Source organism: Pan troglodytes, chromosome 12 (genome assembly GCF_028858775.2).
Source record: "Pan troglodytes isolate AG18354 chromosome 12, NHGRI_mPanTro3-v2.0_pri, whole genome shotgun sequence".
Taxonomy (NCBI): Eukaryota; Metazoa; Chordata; class Mammalia; order Primates; family Hominidae; genus Pan; species Pan troglodytes.
Genome location: NC_072410.2, coordinates 58,519,877 through 58,541,526, shown reverse-complemented (window position 1 = coordinate 58,541,526; position 21,650 = coordinate 58,519,877). Strand labels below are relative to the sequence as shown.

The following is a 21,650-nucleotide window of genomic DNA, read 5'->3' as shown; positions in this document are numbered from 1 at the left end:
ACAGAGATGGAAACCAGCCCTGGACAGGACACCATCCCATCACAGAGTGCATCACACTCCAATACTCATTCATATGGGGACCATTTAGATGCACCCGTTTACCTAATGTGCACATCTTGGGATGTGGGAGGAAAGTTGAGTAGGAGTACCCAGAGAAAACCCATGCAGACATGGGGAGAACATGCAGACGCCACACAGACAGGGGCCCTGGCGCAGAGGCCATTTTTTTTTTCTCATCAACGTTATAACAATGTTGAATGAAACAACATTATCCGGGGACCTGCTGCATTTTAAAACAAATTCGTGAATAGTTTACAGATGGATGGAGCAGTTAATAGAGGAGGCCACTTTTCCCCCAAAGCCTTCTTTGATCCTTTGCTCCCTAGTAGGAAGTAACGGCCACCCTTGAGACTCCCCAGCATTTTCTCCCTATTTTTCTTCTAGCACCTACTGTTGTTTCTTGCCTGGAATTATACGTCTTTTTGTATATCTCTCTTTCCTATTGAACCCTAAGCTCCTTGAAGGCAGGCTCCATGACTAACTCATACAGCATTCAATAAATATTTATTGAATGAAGACAGGAATGTATAAAGATGGGTTACAATGATTGAAATCCAAATTTAGATCAAGACAGATCCATACCCAGCACTGAGAATCTCTTTATTCTGTGATTTGATCTGGCTTCTGTTTACAGATCTTAATTGAGTACAGACTTTGAGTTTCTTCCAAATGCCAATAAAACCTTTAGACAAAATATGTTTATCTCGAATTGAATGAAGAACTAAATATGGCAGAAGATATATTTGTTATTTATGATAATATAAAAGAAGCAGTTTCATGTAGCTATGTATTAAAGGACACAAACTTGAAAATGGAAATTTCTATTTTTGCATGAAATAGGAAAAGAAATTTGGAAAGGATGAACTTCCATGTAAAAATGAACTTTAGGGTCAGGCAGACCTGGTTGCAAATTCCAGCCCTGTCACTTTGCTATATGACCTTGAATAAGTTACTCAGCCTCTCTGATCCTTAATTTCCTAATCCATAAAAATGGGAAGAATTTTTCCTTGCTTCTCAGGATTGTGAAGGATTAAATGAGGTAGCATATGTGAGACCTCCCAGCACTGTCTCTCATGTAAAGTTGGTCCTCCCATGTGTTGGTAATAATTCTAACAACCACTTATTCAGAGCTTACTATGTGCTGGCACTGGATTAAGCAGGATACAAGTATTATTTTAATTAGTTCTCACAGTAACTTTGAGGATGGTGTTAATATTTTCATTTTGCTCATGAGGAAACTGAGGTCTAGAAAATTAAGTAACTTGCTCAAGATCACACAGCTAGTTAGAGCTAGGGCTCTAACTAGAAGACTTGATCCCGAGTCTTTATGACATGGAAGTGGAATTCTTTGTTCCTACTGTGCTGCCTAACTTTCTTTCATTATAATTTCTTTGAAACTGGCCGGCACGGTGGCTCTCATACCTGTAATCCCAGCACTTGGGAGGCTGAGGCGGATGGATTTCCTGAGCTCAAGAGTTTGAGACCAGCCTGGGCAACATGGCAAGACCCTGTCTCTATTTAAAAAAATTTTTTTTGTTGTTGAAACTTTGCATAGAAAAGGACTTAAAACTCTAGGGAAAATGTCTTTCAATCACTCACTGCTGTTGCAATCATATATAACAGAATCTGAGAAATATGCAACTTTGAGTATTTGGGAGTTTTTGAAAGGGGGAGAGTAAATAGTATTAGAATGAATGTTTGAAGACCATATTCATTTTTATTTTAAACACTTAAAGGAATAGTGATTTGGTAGAAAATTAATACATTTAATCAAGGCATGCAGAATTTACAGAGACTTTTTTTGTAACGCTCATTCCAGTGATGTAGTGGGAAAATATTCCTAAAGGCACAACTCAACTTCCAGAAGACATCTATAGCAATAGCAGCATCAAAAATGTATACAATTTATAAAATTTGGAAAATTTTCTGAAGATCTTAAGTAAAAAATTTAATATTAGTAAAGTTTTAGAAAGTATTTAGAAAATTTAATATTAGTAAGGTTTTTAATAAAGTTTTTTAGAATAAATATAGAATAGGTGTTTGTTGGACTACATGAAGGATGAGGCATAAAATGCCCAATATATTCAGTCATTCAGAATCTGAGGCAGTATCCAGGGCTTAATTAGGAGTTCTGGCATTTCCTAAATCTATTAGTTCCATTAGTTATCCCAACACAAATGTCTAGAAAAGCTTCTACTAAAATATTCAGTTTGATTGTTGGAAGCTGTCATTACTGTTCTCTTTGAATGAAAATATTTAAAGGATTTGTTCTAGAAAATGCAATCCAGCCTGGAACTCTGTCTTTAAGGTGGGACTGACATGGCTAGTCCCTACAAGCTTCCATGATCCAAGTACAGATTTACTGTAGTAAAGAAAAATCTGAGTCAAATGTCTGAAGAACAGGGTGTGATTTAGCTAAAAGTGCCAATTTTGTTACAGCATGTTTGGAAAAGTTGCCCCCGAACCGGCTGTCATGAGTATTTCTTACATTAAAATAATTCCCACTGAACTTTTTGAAAGTAAATAGCTGGTATCCAAGAATCTCCCAAAATAAGCCATTGGAAAGTCTCATGAGGACAGGAATCTTTGTCTCTGGCTCTCACCATAAACCCATGTTGACTGTGAAATGAGAGGGAAATTATCTCTGCCACGGTTCAGCCATACCAGGAGTCTGGCTTTGTGTTTGTTCTTACATTTGAAAACTTTCCCTTAACAAGCTCTCAAATTCCTGGATGTTACATGAAACATTCTTCAAATAAGTTTTGGATGATAACCTTGATATGATCCAAGTTGTATGCAGCAAATATAAATCTCCAATATTATTATTGCATCTCCTAAAACTTCCCATGGATTTGAACTCTGGCAGAGATAAAGCAGACCCCAAAATGGTCTCAACTAGACAAATGTTGAATAGAACAATTGCTGCCTCCAGTTGCTCTTGACACAAGTATTTGGTGGGGTGGGGAGGAGGACAGGGTGTTGTTTGCTATTCATGGACAGGCTCTTTTCTTTTTCATTCTGCAGACAATGATAACTAATTAATACTGCAGGGTCCTCAAGGTAGGACACATGGGTCAGTTCCTCTGTACCTGGACTTCTAATCATCTCAGATAAGGAGAAAGAGGAAGGAGGAGTAGCCACCTGCCTTTAGTAGAAATGTTGCTTGGTTTTCTGGCAGGGCTCTGCCATTCCACTTTGGCTTGGGTATGGGGTGGGCAACTTCTCACCAAGAGGTCCTCAGGAAGAGAAAGTCTTGGGAGGAGGGGCAGCATGATAGATGAAACATCAGGTTGAAAAAGTCCAAGTATGTTCATCCTTGGTCTCATCTTTAATGTAAGCAGTTGAGAAATTAAGTTGCTCCTGCTGTGTTAGAGTGTCTCAGTTTCCCCAAATTTAGCCATCAGCAGAGAGCACATGTACATCCTAGGGGCTGCTGCTTGCAGCAGAAGATAATGCTTTTGCATGCATCTCTAAGCACAGCGTGAAATGAGTCCCTAGTGGGAGGAAGCATGACCAATGAGTGTCAGATGTTCAGGCTTTCTGTGTGACTCCAGTCAGGGGCAGGGCTGTGGGTAGGTTAAGACAGGGTTTAGGGAAAGAAAGGAATTTGAAGGCAACCAGAGCTCCAGTTTAACCAACCCCACAGTGTAAAATGCATAAAGAGGCAAGTGGGAAGGAGGATGAAAGGGAGGCAGTGGGATGAAAGAGTGGGGGTTGGGGGTGGGGAAGATCTTTCCAAGCCGTATATGAGAGCTCTTGTTTACTGGCCTGACCACTCACCAGCAGGGTGACCTTGGGCATGTTACTTAACTTTTCGGGGCCTCACTTTCCTCATTTGTAAAATGAGGATGATAAGTCTACTTAGGTCATCAGATTTTTAATGAAGTCCAAATGAATACATGTAAAACATTCAGGTCTGTGCCTGGCAAATAGTAAGTGCTCAATAAACATTAGCCTTTAGTATCTGTGGCTCAGGCTTGCTCTTATGATGTGGTTTCATTAGTTTACCTACAGTTTGTACTAAAAGAAGGCTCTTTTGGAACATGCAGAGAGTGTTTTGCAATACCCAGAGAGGCTCTAGTGGGTATTACTTCATAGTTTGAATAAAATGTATGCTTGTTCAGGGAAAGCTTGGAGATCCTTAAGAAATGTCTTTAAGAAGGATTACACCTGCCACTAAGTGTAAATTATTTGTCTAATTCAGTGTTTCAAATAAAAAAAAACAACAGAAGAAAAGACTTTCCTTACATATGTACTCACTTGATAATATAATAGGACACTTAGGGTCTCCCTCTCTGGTTTGCTCAAAAATAAAAAGGCAATTAAAGAGCTTTACAAAACGTTCAGTTTCAAAAAGAAAAAAAAAAAACACTGAGGCTGTGCATATCTTGAGAGCAGTTCCTTTCTTCTGCAGGAATGCCTTCTCATTAGCTCTTAGTTCAGCCTGCATCTGGGAGTTGGGAGGGTGTTGGTTCGAAACAGACCTCTCTGTACAAATCTGCAAAGAGATATGATCTAAAAACCCACCAGAAGGAGAAAGATGCTATGAGCTTCCAAATAACTACACGGTCAAGAACTCATAGGACCTGAAATTTGACATGTAATCAAGGCCAGCACAGGCTTTTGAGAAACACAGACAAAAGTTATTGTAAAGGTGATACATTAACTGGTTCAGTAAGAGACGGAGGGCAATACCGTTTAAAAAATGTATTTTGGATTTATTAAATCATAAGGGAGTGAGGACTTACTTCCTTATGAGATAGCTAACCTGTTTAGGGTTAATCTTAGGTGTCTCCTTGCCAGAGTAGTCAAAAGAGTTGGTACAAGGTCATTTTAGATATAAACCAGAAATAGCATGGAGGCATAATTATTATATCAAAAATACAAATCACAGCAAACAAATTTTTCTAGAGACTCAGTTATGGTTTTGGTCAGGAAAAGAATCGTTGGCGTATTTTCACTAGAGTCTAGCTTCATAGGGTAACCTAGGGGCAGGACTAGTACTGAAGTTACTGGAAAGTCACTGTTATTTGGTGTTTCTTCTAAAGTCTGTCATTAATATGTCTCTGACAGAAATTAACTCTGCAAAAAGCGCTGTGGAGAACCTGGGTTTTAATCTAGGGTTTTGCAAGTTCATGCACCTGGCAGTGGCCTAAAGCGCAGAAGGACCAAACTGAGGTGGGTTGTTATTAAATTGTTTGCATTCAACCTTAGTTTTCTTCTTCTTAAAAATGTTTTCAGGGCAAATAATTGCTAATGCTTCATAAATAGAAAAAAAAATAAAGTTACAAATCAAATTGCTGTAGTTCATAAGGAAGGAGAGAATTAAAAAGAAAAAGAAGTTGAACTCTTCATTTGAAAGTTTAGAGTCAGAACCTGGGAGCTTGGATCTTGCCATCAGTGACAGTGTGATCCTGAATAGATATGTTAGCTTCCCTACATAGGAAGCTGAGTAAGTAACAATCTTTCTGCTACACATTAGGAATACTTTGTGAACATTTCTACTGTGTTTACACAACCCAAAATAAAGTGATTGCTGATTATTTAGTTTAGGTGATCGGTGAAGTTGGCAGAATCAGCCAAGACAAGCCTGAGATTCGTTGTCCTTGACTTGTCTGCCTTGATTACTTACATGGGTCTTAATTAGCCAATGGATTGCAGACTTCCTTTCACTTTGTGCTCAGCAAATTTGACAGCAGAGTTGTTTTCCTCCATAGTGGAAACGAGCAATATTTATATTGCTAAGGTCTAAAAGAAAATTTTTAAAGATGATTAAATAACTAGAGAGTGGGAAATTTTAGTTTACTGAAACTCTGCTTTCTTGTTCCTTTCTCCCAAAGCGTACCTCCTCATTTCCTTGAGTCACCTGTTTCACTTCTAAACCAATGACTCTCAAATTTGAGGGAGGATCAGACTCACCGGAGGCTGGGCCCCACCCCTAGAGTTTCTGATTCAGCGGGTCTGGGGTGGGACCTGAGAATTTGCATTTCTGACAAGTTCCCAGTGATGCCGCTGCTGCTGCTGGTCCAGGCACCACAGTTCAAGACCCACAGACGGAACTGGCCTCCTGTCAGTTTCTGAATCGCCCCCGTGGCCGTGGATCCACCCACAGCCTTCATCTCTGCCTTGGGCTCTTGCTTCCTTCACTGCCTGTCTCCACGTGGATCCCAGGCCTCCCTGGGAGCTCCCAGCTGGGAGCTAACGTGCAGGAGGCCTAATTCCCCACACCCCCTCAAACACATAACTTATATGTTTTTAAATGAAAGGATAGAGAACAAAAGGGAATTACAAGCAGGAGTGAATAATTTGAAACTGAAGCTAAATATAATTGCTCTGGAACACTGTTCCTCAACCTTTTTTTTTCCTTATCACCCTTCCCCCAAAGGAGACCTTTAGACATTTTTTTTTCCTAATTGTACTCCACCCCAACCTTTACTCCACTCATGAAATTTAAACTCCACAGATACACTGTATATTTGCTTACTTACTGTGGCCATTGGGAAGGCCACAAGCCATTATAATATCTAAGATTTTGTTCATCCACTGAGAACCAATATTTGCCCCCTTGGAGATGATAACATTCCTATTGACAAATGCATTTTCTAGTCTAGCAAGGTAAAATCAGTAAACAATGGGAACTGTTCATGGGTTCCTCTGTAGGCACACTGCCCTTCTCAACCTTGCTCCAATGTTACTAAGGCTTCTCTTGCCTCCTCTGTCTGAGAATGGCCTATTCTTCAATTTTCTTAGTGCTGCTTCTCTGCTGCTCTAGTTTTTAGAAAAACTCCATCCCATTCTTTTACCCTCAGGTCTAGAAAGTGATAGAGGAAGAATAAAGCCACCTAAGAGATCTACAACTCTCTGTTCCTTCTTAGCTCCTTACCAACCGACTTCAGGGATGAAACTCTGCCAAAGGGGGAAATTATATTAAAATCAGTACCAGATGCTTTCCTCCTTTTGTCTGACCACAACAGACAAATAATACCACAACAGCATTGCCCGAGGTCTGAGTTATTCAATCAAGAATAGCCCCATAGGGACTTTATCAGGACAGTCAATGGGAAGCTCCAACCCTTCAGGAAAGGTCCCCTCAAGGTTTCTTCACTGCCGAGATGTGCAGAAGTTTCTCATTCTCCCTGCAAGCTTTGTAGGGGTGAATATGAGAATATCTCCTTCACCTCCCTCTCCCGACACACCCTCCCTCCCCACACACAGACACCACAAACACACACATGCAAGCATGCACAAAGAAAAAGCAACAATTCTCAGAGACTGAATAGAAAACTTTTTTTTTTTTTCTAAATACAATTGGGAGTATTTGTCCAAATTCCTGTGCCCACAAGGGAGACAGACTTTTACATTTTTTTATGCAGAACACTTTCATTTCCTTTCTCCTGTTGCCAGATAATACCCTAACTCCTGCTGTGAGAAGCCCATTAGAACATCTTGACAAACAACAGAACCCTCTACCCCAACTAGAACTGGAGCTGGAAATTAGAGCTTTTTCTTCACTTGGGGTCATTACTTCCTTCAGTGAGCTCTAAAGTAGAAGAGGAAGCTTAGGCCTTGTTAGCCTCCTGCCCACAGTAAACACCTGGAGAGATAATGGCAGGTGGTGTGCTAGGAAAGTATTGTGCTGCTAGTCACATTTTTTTAAAAATGGAAGTCTGTTTTATTAGGATGGTATATGTACTTTTGTGCCTCTTCTAAATGGAAAAATGGAAGAAATATCACTGAATTCATTGGATAAGATCTTATATCTAGCACAGTTGATGGATTACCAGCCAAGACTCAAAAGAGGCAGATGGCAAATGCTTGGGCTGAAAATCATATCTCTAGCAGATCGGAAACGGTGGCCCTATTACAATAGCGTCAACCTGCCATGTTAGTGACTCCTACTTCCAGGCCTAGGAAAGATGTTAAAGGTATCCTAATCGAGCTTGCTCATCTATACTGAGGAGTGAGATCCAGAGGGGCATAACATGGTTTGTCCAGGGTCAGCCAGGTGAAACGGAAAAGAGCCAGAGCTCAAAACTAAGATCTGATTCCTACCTGGGTGGATCCTTCCTTCCTTTCTTTTTCTTTCTTTCTTCTCTTTCTTTCTTTCTTTCTTTTTCTTTCTTTCTCTCTCTCTTTCTTTCTCTTTCTCTTTCTCCCTTTCTCTCTCTCTCTTCTTTCTTTCTCTCTCTCTCTTTCACAGGGTCTTGCTTGCTCTGTTGCCCAGGCTGGAGTGCAGTGGTGAGATCTCAGCCTTCTGCAACCTCTCCCTCTTGGGCTCAAGCGATCCTCCCACCTCAGCCTCCCAAGTAGCTGGGACTACAGGCGCACACCAATTATGCTCGGCTAATTTTTTTCTTTATTTTTTGCAGAGATGGGGTTTTGCTATGTTGCCCAGGCTGCTGGATGGTTCTTTCTACCACACCAGGACACTTCCTCCATTTCCTTCTTCCTTTGTGGTAAAGTCAGGATTATGGTTTCTTCACAGATATTGCTGAGATGTGTTAAATCTACAACAGAAAAATCTGAAAGGTCTGTCTGGGTTTAGGCTCCAATTTCCTGAAGAATTAAAAGAAGCAGGATGACCTTTTTGGCTTATGAATTGGAGTGGGGGTAGGAGAGACCAAAAAGGAGACCCAGAGGTTTAGGACAGCTTTCCTATGTTTTCAAGAGCCTCAGAGTGAGAACCCCAAAACATCTTCCTATGGCTGCCGTATGGCCAACATGAAAACTAAGTAAGGAAAAAAGGAAGCTAGGGGTGAGGGCAGGACAGATTTCCCTTTCCTTCTCGAGTTCCTCTTCTAGCATGTGAAACTCTAGAAGCAAGATTCAATGACATCAGCATCTTTGGTGAAAAGGCAGACAGAAGTGGAGGGGTTACGAGAGAGGAATTAGCGACCTTGACGTGCCTGACCTAATGAATGCAGCGTAGGCATCCCACAGCTTTCTTAGTGGAAGCACCATCTGAAGGTGGCCTCAGTTGCAGGGTATGAGCCCAGATTAAGCTGTAACTTGACCTAATTCAAAATAAAAAAATAGTAAGCTTTGATTATGTGCCAGGTAAGTGTTGTAGGAAATAGAAAGACAAATATGACATGGATTCTGATTTCAAGGGGTTTATTATTATCTAGGAGACAGAGAGAGAGCTGTATACAAATTACTAAGATACAAGACAGAATGTGACTGTGCTATTAAAAAGTTAAAAACAAAGTTCTCTGGAAGCCTGAGGCTATGGCTGCAAATGAGCTCTTAGCCAGTATCCTGTGCATTTGGGCCACCATCAGATGTTAGAGAAGGCAGAAGTGAAGGGCCTATGCTAGGGAGTAGGTGGAAGTAGTTGGGGGATTTGATGATAGAGAGGTTTTCCGTTGACTGAAGAAGCAGCTACTTCTAAGTAGTCATTTGTCATCATCGAGGTCAATTTTCAATTTTAGTTTATGTATTTGCATTCCTAGTTTTGGTGAAATCCCTCTTCCTACTCACAAATTTGTGCTTGTAAATGACCAGTTGTTCTTTTCACTCGGGCAGTTAAGCAACAAAAGGATTGCATGTGCAAATTCAGGGGTTTGGAGACAAACACAACGGTGCGGTGTTAGTGGTTGCGTAACTCCAAACTGGGAAATGGAAAAACTAAGAGACAACTGTGAAAATCATTACTAATGTTTTCTTTCTGAACTATCAAGAAATAAAATTATTTATTTGGTTTTTGGAACATAATAGATGGGGTACAAAGTTTCCTTAGGCAAAGGACATGGTGATTTTCTTTTCTTCTTTTTTTTTTGAGATGGAGTTTTGCTTTTGTTGCCCAGGCTGGAGTGCAATGGCGCGATCTTGGCTCACCGCAACCTCCGCCTCCTGGATTCAAGCGATTCTCCTGCCTCAGCCTCCCAAGTAGCTGGGATTACAGGCATGCACCACCACGCCCGCCTAATTTTGTATTTTTAGTAGAGATGGGGTTTCTCCATGTTGGTCAGGCTGGTCTCAAACTCCCGACCTCAGGTGATCCGCCTGCCTCAGCCTCCCAAAGTGCTGGGATTACAGGTGTGAATCACTGCACCTGGCCAGGACATGGTGATTTTCTAAGTCGCTTATGCCTTGTTATTTGACTCAGTAGGGTCTACATTAAAAATGAAAAAATACAACAACAACAAAAACCCAAATCACGAGATCTGGAATATTTTTGGCCATTCCATTTCAGTAAAAATGGGTCTAGAAATAAAACCTAGGCACACCCTGGATAGCAAGTTTGAGGTTTTGTATGGCAGAGATGGCCAACGATTCATCAAAACTTTACCCTCCTCTTTTCATAGTGGAGTTATTGCTGGGAGGTGGCTTCTAAGATGGAGGCTACATTTTTTAGCATGTCCTACCTTCCTGACTCCTTGCATCCAGGTGGTCATCGATAAAATGTGACAGAAGGTGTGCATGTCTCTTTTTCTAGGCCCAGACTTTTAAGAAATGAGTGGGGGCATCTTCATTTTCTCTTCCCCATCTGCTGGCTGAATGCAGATGGGTGGAACCACAAGATGGAAATAGCCTGGGTTTTTTAATAATCACATGAAGGAAAGCTGCCTACAAACCAGGCACACTTGCATTGAAGTATTACGTGAATGAGAAACAGAATTCTAGTTTTAGGTAAATTTTATCTGCTACCTGTAGAGCTACAGGGGTCTTCTGTGGTGAGCTTCTCTGGAGGAAGAGCATCCTTCCTGTCCACTGATGTTGGGCTTGGTCATCTGACGTGCTTTGGCTAGTGGAATGTGAGCAGACGTGATGTAGACCACATTCCAGCAGAAGCTTCAAGAGCTATTGCATGACTCCACCATGATCCTTTCTCCTGTTCTAGAACAGCATTTAGCCTGGATCCCATATACAGAAGGGACATTTAGGCTGGATCCCAGATAAAGAAGACAAGTGGAGCAGAGGAGCGACTGACACGTAGCTAACATATTCCATAGCAAAACATAAACCTTTGCGGTTGATATGGGGATTGCTTGTCACAGGAGAATAACCTAGCAAAAGCTGACCAACAGATTGTGCTAAACCACTGACATTTTAATAGTTATCTAGGCTAGCATTTGGTGTTACCCTACCAAACTAGAAGGATTAAGTGTGTGGTAAACTGGGGAGTGGGTAACAGTGAACAAGATATCATAAAACATTTTTGTTTTAAAGTACAATTAAATGCAAAATACTCTAATGGAATTAAAAGTCATAGTAAACCAGGCTGAGCAACACGGCGAGACCCTATCTCTACAAAAAAACACAAAAAAATTAGCCAAGTGTGGTGGCACACACCTGCAGTCCCAGGTACTCAGGAGGATGAGGTGGGAGGATCACTTGAGCCCAGGAGGTTGAGGCTGCAGTGAACCCTGATTGTGCTACTGCACTCCAGCCTGGGCAATAAGTGTGACCTTGTCTCAAAAAAATTATTAAATATTAATTGACAAATCACAACCTGGTAAAACGGCAGACCAATAAATGCATTTTCAAACACAAATTGAATAATGCAACATTAAGGTAATGGACCACTCTCTGGCTCCATGGAGCTATCTGACTTCTGCCAATTGAAAGTTCTTGGCAGAATCTGAAGAGGTGGGTGGATTGATGCCTAAACATAGAGATGATCCTATAAAGATTCCTCTGTTTCTGCAACCCCAGTACAACCTGACTCTGCCCACAACTCCCTTCATGGAATGTCATAGGAGAAGGATACCAGAAGGGTACAGATAGGGTGATGCAACAAAGATGCATTTAAACTTGTCATTTTTGCACGAGACTGAACCCTTCACAGGGACTAACTATTGAAGAAAAGGGCAGGGTCATTTTGGAGCTCCAGGACACTTGGAGATGGCATACCTGGTGAGTGTCTGGAGATGGGATGTGGGAAGGGGTAGAAAGAAAAGCTTGTGATGGAACCAAAGTGATACAACTGCCCAGAGGCCCTAATCAGCTGATACCTGGGGACATTGGGCAGGTTACTCTTGTCCCTCACTTGATCAACAGGATGGTTATGAATAAGAGATGAGTAATTTTAAATATAATTTAAAAATGTTGTCATAAGAAAAAAAAATGAAAATATGCTCCGCTGGTTGAAAAAAAGTCTGTTGTATTGTTTTCTTTTTTCCTTTATTTCATTATGACCAGGGAATTTATTTCCACAAACAATAAGTTTATAAAAAATAGTGAAGACATAAAAATAGTTATTCATAAGCTAGAGAATAATAATGTCCTTGGTGATGTCTGATTGAGTTGCAGAAGGCATGAGTTTGCCACCAACAGCTCAGTCACCTCCATGCTCTCCACCACAGGAATGTGGGATGAGGGGGTCTTGTCATACGCGGTGCTACCCAGCTCTTTTAAAAATCTGGTTGGCTCTGTCACATCATACTCTGGCTGTGGTTTCACTTGGGTGACACTGACCATTCATTCAACATATTCCATTTGGCAGATATCTTCCATTTTTACCCTAGTGACAGTCTTTTACAATTACTTAACTTGGCAGCCTCTTTGCAATGTTAATGGATGTTTTCTAAACCGGAAAGGTGGATGGTGACAAGGACCTGGCTTAGCTCCTCACTGGATATCATATCACATCCCATTTTGGCTGATCATCGAAAACACTCCCGAACCATGCCATCAGCTCCAAAGTTTATTTGAAGAAATTTATGTGGAAAGTTAACTATATTACTACGAGACTAGTCTTAATTTCTTCCTTGTTTTATTAAGAAATTAAATGTATGAAAATTAGGAGGTTAGTGTATCATGGGAGTTGAAACCGTGGCAGCAGCATGTAAAGTCTATGTCTGGGAATGGTTGAGGCCAAGAGTCAGACCGTGCAATGCTTAGTATTGCGGACTTCAGGGAATAAAACAGATATAAAGACAACTAGGCTGCCAGGCACAGTGGCTGACTCCTATAATCCCAGCACTTTGGGAGGCCAAGACAGGTGGATCACTTGAGGTCAGGAGTTCGAGACCAGCCTGGCCAGCATGGTGAAACCCTGTCTCTTCTAAAGAAAACCACAAAAATTAGCCGGGCAAGGTGGCAGGTATCTGTAATCACAACTACTCAGGAGGCGGAGGCACGAAAATCATTTGAGGCTGAGGCACGAAAATTGCTTGAACTCGGGAGGTGGAGGTTGCAGTGAGCCTAGATTGCCACTGCACTCCAGCCTGAGCGATAAGTGAGACTCTGTCTGAAAAGAAAAAAAAAGATAACTAGGCAATAGTTTTGCCCCTTTCTTTCTGTTCTTTCACTTGTAAGGTAGTTAATAAAGTCCATTTAGTTACTACCATAAATGCATTTAAAAGTGTTAAACTACAGCCAAAGATTTATTCTTTTAAAATGCATTGAAATGTTTTAAAATACAGCAAAAGATTTATTTTTTTTAAATACCAAATATTGGTGTCAACATAGCACAATTATTGTAATTCAAACTTTGGATTTTGTTGGAAGTGTTTTTGCATTCGTATTACTATTATGTACTTTCAGCCTGACCTTTCTCTTTTCCTAGAAGAGCAAATTGGAGTTAGAGGTGAGGGAAGTGGCAAAACAGGAGGCTATAAAATTGATGAACAGCCTGTAGGGACGCAAGAAACTAAATATTGATCTTTGTTCTTTCAGTGAGGACTCTTGCGTTTCTAAGGATGTCATTACAGCCATGGCAGTATGGGTTCATCCGATCTGCTATTCAGCTGTGGTTGCTCTCGGCATTGAAAGGATGCTTTGTTCATGGGGTCAGCTGATGACCAGGGAGTTTTCTAAAGTGAGACTTACAGTGAGAAAATTCCTCTCCAGGTGTTATGTGAGATATTTGGGGTATGTAGGACTGTGAGGTAAGGAATACAGTTTGCTTTAAAAAATGACACAACTAAAAAAGATGGCATAGCTTATACATTCAAATTAGTGCTATTCTTCCAGGAATCATAGTGGGAGATATGAACTTATCCTAGTAAAGACACCATTTTGCAAAGCATTTTGGAACTCTTTATCTTAGAGTTGCCTTCAGAACCAAGGTTAGGGTCTGCAGACCACTCGGGACTAAATACTTAGTGTTTTACTTCAATTTTTAGCCACGACACAGAAGGTTGATTACTTATTTTTCTCCCTTCTAGATTTAACTCCAAATAACTTGGGGTATTTAAAAAAATTAAATCTATTCATTTACTCATTAATCCATAGATTCATTTTTTCAATAAGTACTCATTGAATGCCCCTGCATGTCAGGCTCTGTGTTAGAAGTTGAGGATTCTGTGATGCATAAGACAGAAACAGTTCCTGCTCTCTTGGAGCTGATATAATAAGAAAGACAGACCAAAACCACCCCCCCCCCCACAACATCTAACAAACAAATTAATAAAACACTTCAGAGTTGGGATAAGAGGTATGAAGGCAACAGATAAGGGACTGAGCTAGAGAAATAACAAGAAGAGAAATGTAGGCTGGGTTGGAATGGGAATGGTGACATTTAAGCACAAATTCAACCTTAAAGGAGGTATCTTTGCCACCACTGGGAGTATTTACAGGAATAAACTTTAATTTTGAAGGACAAATTTCTCCATTGTGTAGATATCTTTCTTTCTTTGCAACTGAGACGGAGTCTCGCTCTGTCGCCCAGGCTAGAGTGCAGTGGCGCTATCTCGGCTCACTGCATGCTCCTCCTCCCAGGTTCATGCCATTCTCCTGCCTCAGCCACCTGAGTAGCTGGGACTACAGGCGCCCGCCACCACGCCTGGCTAATTTTTTGTATTTTTAGTAGAGACGGGGTTTCACTGTGTTAGCCAGGATGGCTAACCTCCTGACCTCGTGATCTGCCTGCCTCGGCCTCCCAAAGTGCTGGGATTACAGGTGTGAGCCACTGCGCCCGGCCTGGGGTGACATTTTGAAGCTATGTGAATTTCCTGTTTTCTGACAACATTTTAATGCCAAAAGATTTACCCAGTTTCATAGCGACTAAGTCACAGAACCGTGACTGTGGTAGGAAGCAATATCTCCTATTCTCAGTCTCATGTACTTCCACCCGGCCACACTTGTCCTATTCATAGTACATGGACATTTCAGGAGAGGTTTGGAGAAGTCAGGGTGCTAAGAAAATCTAGGTGCTATTTAGACCTTTATAGTTTACTAAATGAATTGAATAAGAAAAGTTTCATTTGAAGTTCTCATTTTGTGGGAAATAATTAGATTTCCCTTGATGTGGCTAAAGAATAAATGGCAATACTACTAGATAAGTAAATTATTGCTATTGTTACTCAAAAGAAACAGATGTATGGCCAAGTTTCCTGCCCCCAAATATTCTTAAAGAAGTTGGATCCTGTTTCCTTTGCCGTTTGTCACTTTGAATGCCAGTGTAGATGTACTGGATAAAGACTCTGCTGGGCATGAGTAAAAATATCTTTCTTTAGAATCATTAACCATAACTTTATATCAAGTGGATTAATGTTCACTTTTATTTTTTAAACCAGGCCAGATGTGGTGGCTTATGCCTGTAATCCCAGCACTTTGGGAGGCCAAGGTGGGTGGATCACTTGAGATCAGATCAAGACTAGCCCGGCCAACCTGGGGAAACCCTGTCTCTAATAAAAATACAAAAAATTAGTTGGGCTTGGTGGTGTGCACCTGTAGTCCCAGCTTCTCAGGAGGCTGAGGCACAAGAATTGCTTGAACCTGGGAGGTGGAGGTTGCAGTGAGCCGAGATCATGCCATTGCACTCCAGTCTGGGTGACAGAACAAGACCTTGTCAAAAAAAGAAAAAAAACCACACACACACGGTGGTGGCTTTTAGGTGAATCAAATCCCTTTTACTGAGACTTTCTAACCCTTAGGAGCTGTCCCAAAGACTTCCTGTGGCAATGTAGTCTGTGGGGTAATTGTATTAGGATAATAGGGTTGAAACATATCATAATTTAATGAGTTTGTGGTTTTCTTATTCCCAGAATTAAAAAGAACCTCTATGAATGTCAAATTTAGTAATTATCAAACTGAACAGACTTTGGCTCTATTTAACCAACGGGCACATAGTCTGTAGATAACAGCATGATTTGGTATTTATAAAGAGCCTATTCCCCCTGCTCCTACCCTTAGACACCAGAAATTCATTAAATGTAAAGCCTTACATAATTCTGTAAATAAACTCACTTATCTGGAATGTTCCTAGCCTCTAAATTAGGTATTAAAGAAGAGATATCATTCTTTTGGGACAGGCCTTCGGCTTTCCCTAAAATGTAGTGGCTAGGTATGGCCCAGAATACAAACTGGCTAGAGTTTGATGGAATTTAATGAATAACAACAACAACAATAATAAAACGCCAAGTCTCCTTGGTGTGAGAGCAATAAACAATTGAATTCTTGGGAAAGAGATGAAAATAGGATCTAGTCCCTAAGTGGCCTAAGGCCTAGCAGATTCCTTCTGGCCTTAGTTTACATACATTTGGGTTGATTTGGATTAGAAACATGAAAGTACAAATTTTGCCTTTAATTACATATTTTTTTCAGTAGTACTCTTGCTAAATGTCCAAAGAAATATAGAGCTAGACAATAATAATAGCTTAGATTCATGTCGCAAGTGTTTTACATGGATATCTTTTAACCCTCACAAATAACCCCAGAAGGGATACTATTATTATTTTCCCCTTTGAAAGATAAAGAAACTGGGATCCAGATATGCTAGGCAACATCCTGTAGAATAATCTGGCTGTAAACCCAAACAAACAGAATGACTGCAGAGTCTGAGACGATAAGGACAGGTAACACCATCTCCCAAACTCTGCTGCCTCTCCACTAAGGGGTAGCAGATTGATAGCAAGACCTTTTCATAGGAGGATCACTAAGTGCTTTGCTTGAATGTAACGATAACTTCCCCCAGCAATCCTTTGGTATGGTTTATAGTTTTGTTTTGTTTTTGAGACAGAATCTCTCTCTGTCACCCAGGCTGGAGTGCAGTGGCGTGATCTCGGCTCACTGCAACCTCCACCTCCCATGTTCAAGCGATTCTCCTGCCTCAGCCTCCCAAGTAGCTGGGATTAAAGACATGCTCCACCACGCCCAGCTATTTTTTTTGTATGTTTTGTAGAGATGGGGTTTTGGTATGTTGGCCAGGCTGGTCTCAAACTCCTGGCCTCAAGTGATCCGCCTGCCTTGGCTTCCCAAAGTGCTGGGATTCCAGGTATGAGCCACCGTACCTGGCAGACTGGAGTGCAGTGATGCCATCTCGGCTCACTGCAACCTCTGTGTCCCAAGTTCAAGGGATTCTCATACCTCAACCTCCCGAGTAGCTGGGATTACAGGTGTGAGCCACTGCACCCTGCCGGGTGTGGTTTAAAAACCAAGAACTAGGCTGGATGTGGTGGCTCATGTCTGTAATCCCAGCACTTTGGGAGGCCAAGGTGGGCGGATCACTTGAGGTCAGAAATTTGAGACCAGCCTAGCCAACATGAGGAAATCCTGTCTCTACTAAAAATACAAAAAAAAAAAAAAAAAAAAAAAAAAATTAGCTGGGCATGGTGGTGAGCACCTGTAATCCCAGCTTCCTGGGAGGCTGAGGCAGGAGAGTCACTTGAACCCAGGAGGCAGAGGTAGCAGTGAGCCAAGATCACGCCACTGCACTCCAGCCTGGGTAACAGAGTGAGACTCCATCTAAAAACAAAACAAAACAAACGAACAAATGAACAAAACCAAGAACTGACTAGAGGCCCATCAAATGGAAAAATGATTTATGTTAAGGCACTCCTTGCAAAACTGGCAGATAGGGGCAGAAAGAGAAGAGGCTCTTACCTTCACTTCTGGGACTTCGCCAATGGCCAGTGCTCTTCTGAACTCCACATAGTGAAAGACAAATAGCATTCTTTCCAGTCAGTGTGCTCATTTGCTACTCCTTCTGCATTTCTCCCTAGGGGCCAAAATTCCTGGCAAAGAAAAATAAAACCAGGATCATAGCCATAGAAATCAGATTATAAAATTGCTTCCTATCTGAATTCATATTCTAACCTTTCTTTAGTGCTTTCATAAACCCCTCCCAGACTGATAGAATTATCTTTTTTATGACTCATGGATATATTTTACTTTGCCATTTTTATCCTCTTTACTTTGAGGGAGAAGATCAGATGATGAAGAAGATTCACCCTGTAGTGCTACATAAGATTTTATTTTACCCTAACATGTGGACTATGGACCTAAAAAAAGAAATATGTTCAGCTTAGTATTATGTATAAGAAATACTTTTCAAAGTTTTACAAAAACATAATCCAATGATAAATTTTATTCGTTTAAAAAGCATTTGTTGCATTCTTTCTAGGTGTCAAGCACTGCAGTAGATTCTGAAGATACAAAAATAAATAAAACATTCCTGCCCTCAAGACACTTACACTCTTATGTGTAACACTGTGTGACCATTCATCTGGGCCTTCCTGAGACAGTCTTGGTTTACACCTGTTTTCCCAATGTAAGTATAAATAGCAACCCCTTTCACTCTCAAGTGTTCCTTTTTAGATGATAAATTATATATACCCTAGTAATAATATTTCCCACTAGATGATGTTTTTAAAATACTTGTAATTCTTGGATATAAATAAAAAGTACAAACAGCGAAGGACCAAAAATGTACTTGACACTCTGTCTTCATTTTGGAATCACTATTTCTGTCACTGAGCGTCAGTTTAAGTCAGTTCATTGGGAAAATGTGAACTTGGTTCACATTATTTTTGTTGTGGTTTTACATTATTTTACAAAATGCAGCTGCTGTCCAATCTCTATAGGGAGGAAGAAATGAATGGCTAGAAAACTTAAGAAGATGAGAGAATACTGCAATAAATGGAGATCAGAGTATGTATCATATCATATACTCAACTCCAGTTTTGGTACAGGCCAAAGATGAATAGGGCACAGAGGTCTTTAAGGGCAAAAGCAGTGTCAGGTAGAGCAGCCAAAGCAATGGCTGAAGGCAGTTGTTGTCAAGGACCTCTGATCTTAGAACTCAATGTGGCATGTGGCTTTCCCTCAGACTCTGGTTTCTATTCCATTTCTAAAAACACTCAACTCAATGGTTTTTAAAACTATCCGCAATGTACTTTTGTGAAAGGTTGGTGTTTGCAGAACTTCTCATTACACATCATTCTATGTACTGTTGTCTGAATATGTATACGTATGTATTTTGATATTGAAGACAGACTATTTTTAGTTTCCTTTGGATATGTTTGGAGAAACTCCTAACTGTTGCTATGCTGCTATGGAAACGGTATCCACGTATACTGACATGTTTACAATTGCTTAAAACACTATAAACTTTCCAGGGCAAAGGCAAACAGCTTGCTTCTATCAAAGTTGCTCCATGCTTTCCTTTTTTTATTAGTTTATTTATTACTCTCAGCCCCATGTTGGAATCTGTTTCATCTGTGCCTGCATTAAAGAGTTTTTTTTTTTTTTTTGCTGACCCACATATTCATTTAATTGATTTCACATTCACAACTATAGTGGCGCTGAAAGCCAGTGAAAAATTTTCCCCGAAATAACAAATATTCCTTGTTAGGAATTAAGAATTGAATACCTGCTAGTTTCCCAGAAGAAAAATGGAAAGAATACTTCTTGAGAGTATGTTGACAGTCTGTCTAGAATTTTCAAGTGTAGGAGACTTTGAAAGTAGCTTAAATGTAACGATTGTAATTACTATTTGTGTATACAAAATGAATTTAAGGACTATTCTAATTGCTAGGAAACATGCAAACCTAAAAAGGAGGTTTATTGCTTTTTTTCAAGCATAGGAAAAACTAGGTGGCTGAGAATCTTTACAATTTTTGGAGAAAAGGATCTTAACAAAACCACAGGAATGAAAGTGAATAAGAACCTGTTTGTTTGAAGACATCAGAAAAGTGGTTTTTGTCAGGGCTGTTTTCTAGGAGTCAAAAAATATTTGAAAGTAGAATCTATAATTGTGACTCATACAGCAGTGGGTCCTGATTACATAAAAAAGGCACTCACGCTCTAGTAGAGCATATTTTTTAATAGAATTTTAAACCCAGAGTACTTTCCCCTTTAAAATCTCTTTTCCAAAATTTGATACCTATTTTGCATAAGTATACAGTAAAACAAATTTAGGCTGTCATGATGGAGTCTACTTTCCTTTCTCTTCTACTGAAATCTCCTTTTTGTCATCTTCTTGAAATGGTCATTTTAAGTCACACATAAAAAAACAAAACAAAACACCAAATAGAAGTTTTATGGGAATGGAAATGATTCACGGAGAGCTGGTTGCAGCGGGGAACTGGGCCTCGCTTGCATCTGGAGATCAGGGCTCCGTAGAGCCAGTACTTGCCCCTGACCCAGGCCCCTTTCCAGCAGTGTTTATATGCTTTCTCCGCTTCAGCTGATCAGAGGATATTCCATTCTAAGCCTTTCATGGGACAATGTTTATGTGATTTTTTTTTTCTTCTTCTCTGTGGGGAGGATTCCTCCCTGCCTCTTGGAGCTTAGCAGCACTAAGAAATGTCATCCTAAGGTCACATTTAGATGAAAACCCAGTAAAACCTGATGGACTTGTTATAGCAAGTGACTGTGAGGGACACTCACAGTATGATGACTGTGGCTTGCTAGTCTACCATGGGGACAGGAATGAGGGTGGGTCACAGGAGGTCCTAACGGGGAGGCAAATCTGCTTTAGCAGCAGCTCGTGTCAAGAGGCTGGGTGGTGCGGCATTAATTCTCCTGGGTTGGGAGCCTGGGCAGGGTGGGTGTCAAGTGGCTCTGGCAACTGGACCCCTTCGGGGTTGCCCTCAGGATCAGGATTAAAAGGGGGAAGTCAGGCTGGAGCAGCAGCGCGGTTTACGCAGAGAGCACCCCAGGCAGCCACGAACTGGCTTGCTCCGTTCAGATTTCTCTTAAACAGCAGTTTTCCGTTTCTGTTCTATGGCCTCTGAGGGAATTTCCCAAATTAACCTTCACTAAGCTTTCCTGAGGGACTGTTTTTGAGCGCTGATGGGGGAATTTCCCCCTTTTGACCGCACTGTTGCTCGGAGACTAATTGCTGCTCTTCATCTGGGGATTTTCTCACTGGCATTTTGCTACTTCCTGTTTCCCAAGAGTCTCTGCTCTCTGGGAACTGAAGATTTATCAAGAGAAGGGGACAAACAGCCTTTAGGAAAAAGGGGAGGAGGGTGTATTTAATACAGTGGTGCTTTTCTTCCCCTCCTTTAGTTCTTTGCTACAGTAACATTGGATTTGAAAATCAGGCCCAGGGAGCTTGCTGAGAGCTTTGGATTGATTACGCTAAACATTCCACAGGAACTTGAGTTGCACGGTGTAATCACAAATCACATAAATGATTGTTTTATTAGAATATCTATCCTCTATTTGGGATGGATAGAAACCCCTGTGTTAAAAGAAACCACTAAAGAAATCATTACTCCTTTTACTTAGTGAAAATGCACTACCACTTGTTGAATGTTTCCTGTGTGTCAGCCATGGCACTGGGGCTTTGCATACATTTCTCGTCTGATGCTAGCAACAACCTGGAGGAGTAGGGCTTATTCAGACTCATTTAATAGATGAGCGAACCAAGCCTGGAAGAGGCTCTGAGAGGTTAACTGACAACCACATTTTCC

At 40.8% G+C, this 21,650-nt stretch overlaps 1 long non-coding RNA gene across 50 annotated transcripts in view; it reads left to right on the top strand.

Annotated features, from left to right (window-relative positions):
• The window catches only part of LOC100609893 (uncharacterized), a 111,204-nt gene that overhangs the window by 40,154 nt on the left and 49,400 nt on the right, over nt 1-21,650 (top strand). For 21 of the 50 annotated variants that reach the window (XR_008546416.2, XR_010149468.1, XR_010149448.1 and 18 more), the window contains exons 4-5: nt 5,134-5,238; nt 18,353-18,499. This is a non-coding gene — a long non-coding RNA (uncharacterized LOC100609893). Of the gene's footprint in view, nt 1-5,133; nt 5,239-8,429; nt 8,517-18,352; nt 18,500-21,650 lie in introns of all 50 variants that reach the window. The other 29 variants (XR_010149462.1, XR_001715828.4, XR_010149464.1 and 26 more) reach the window with 2 other exon arrangements.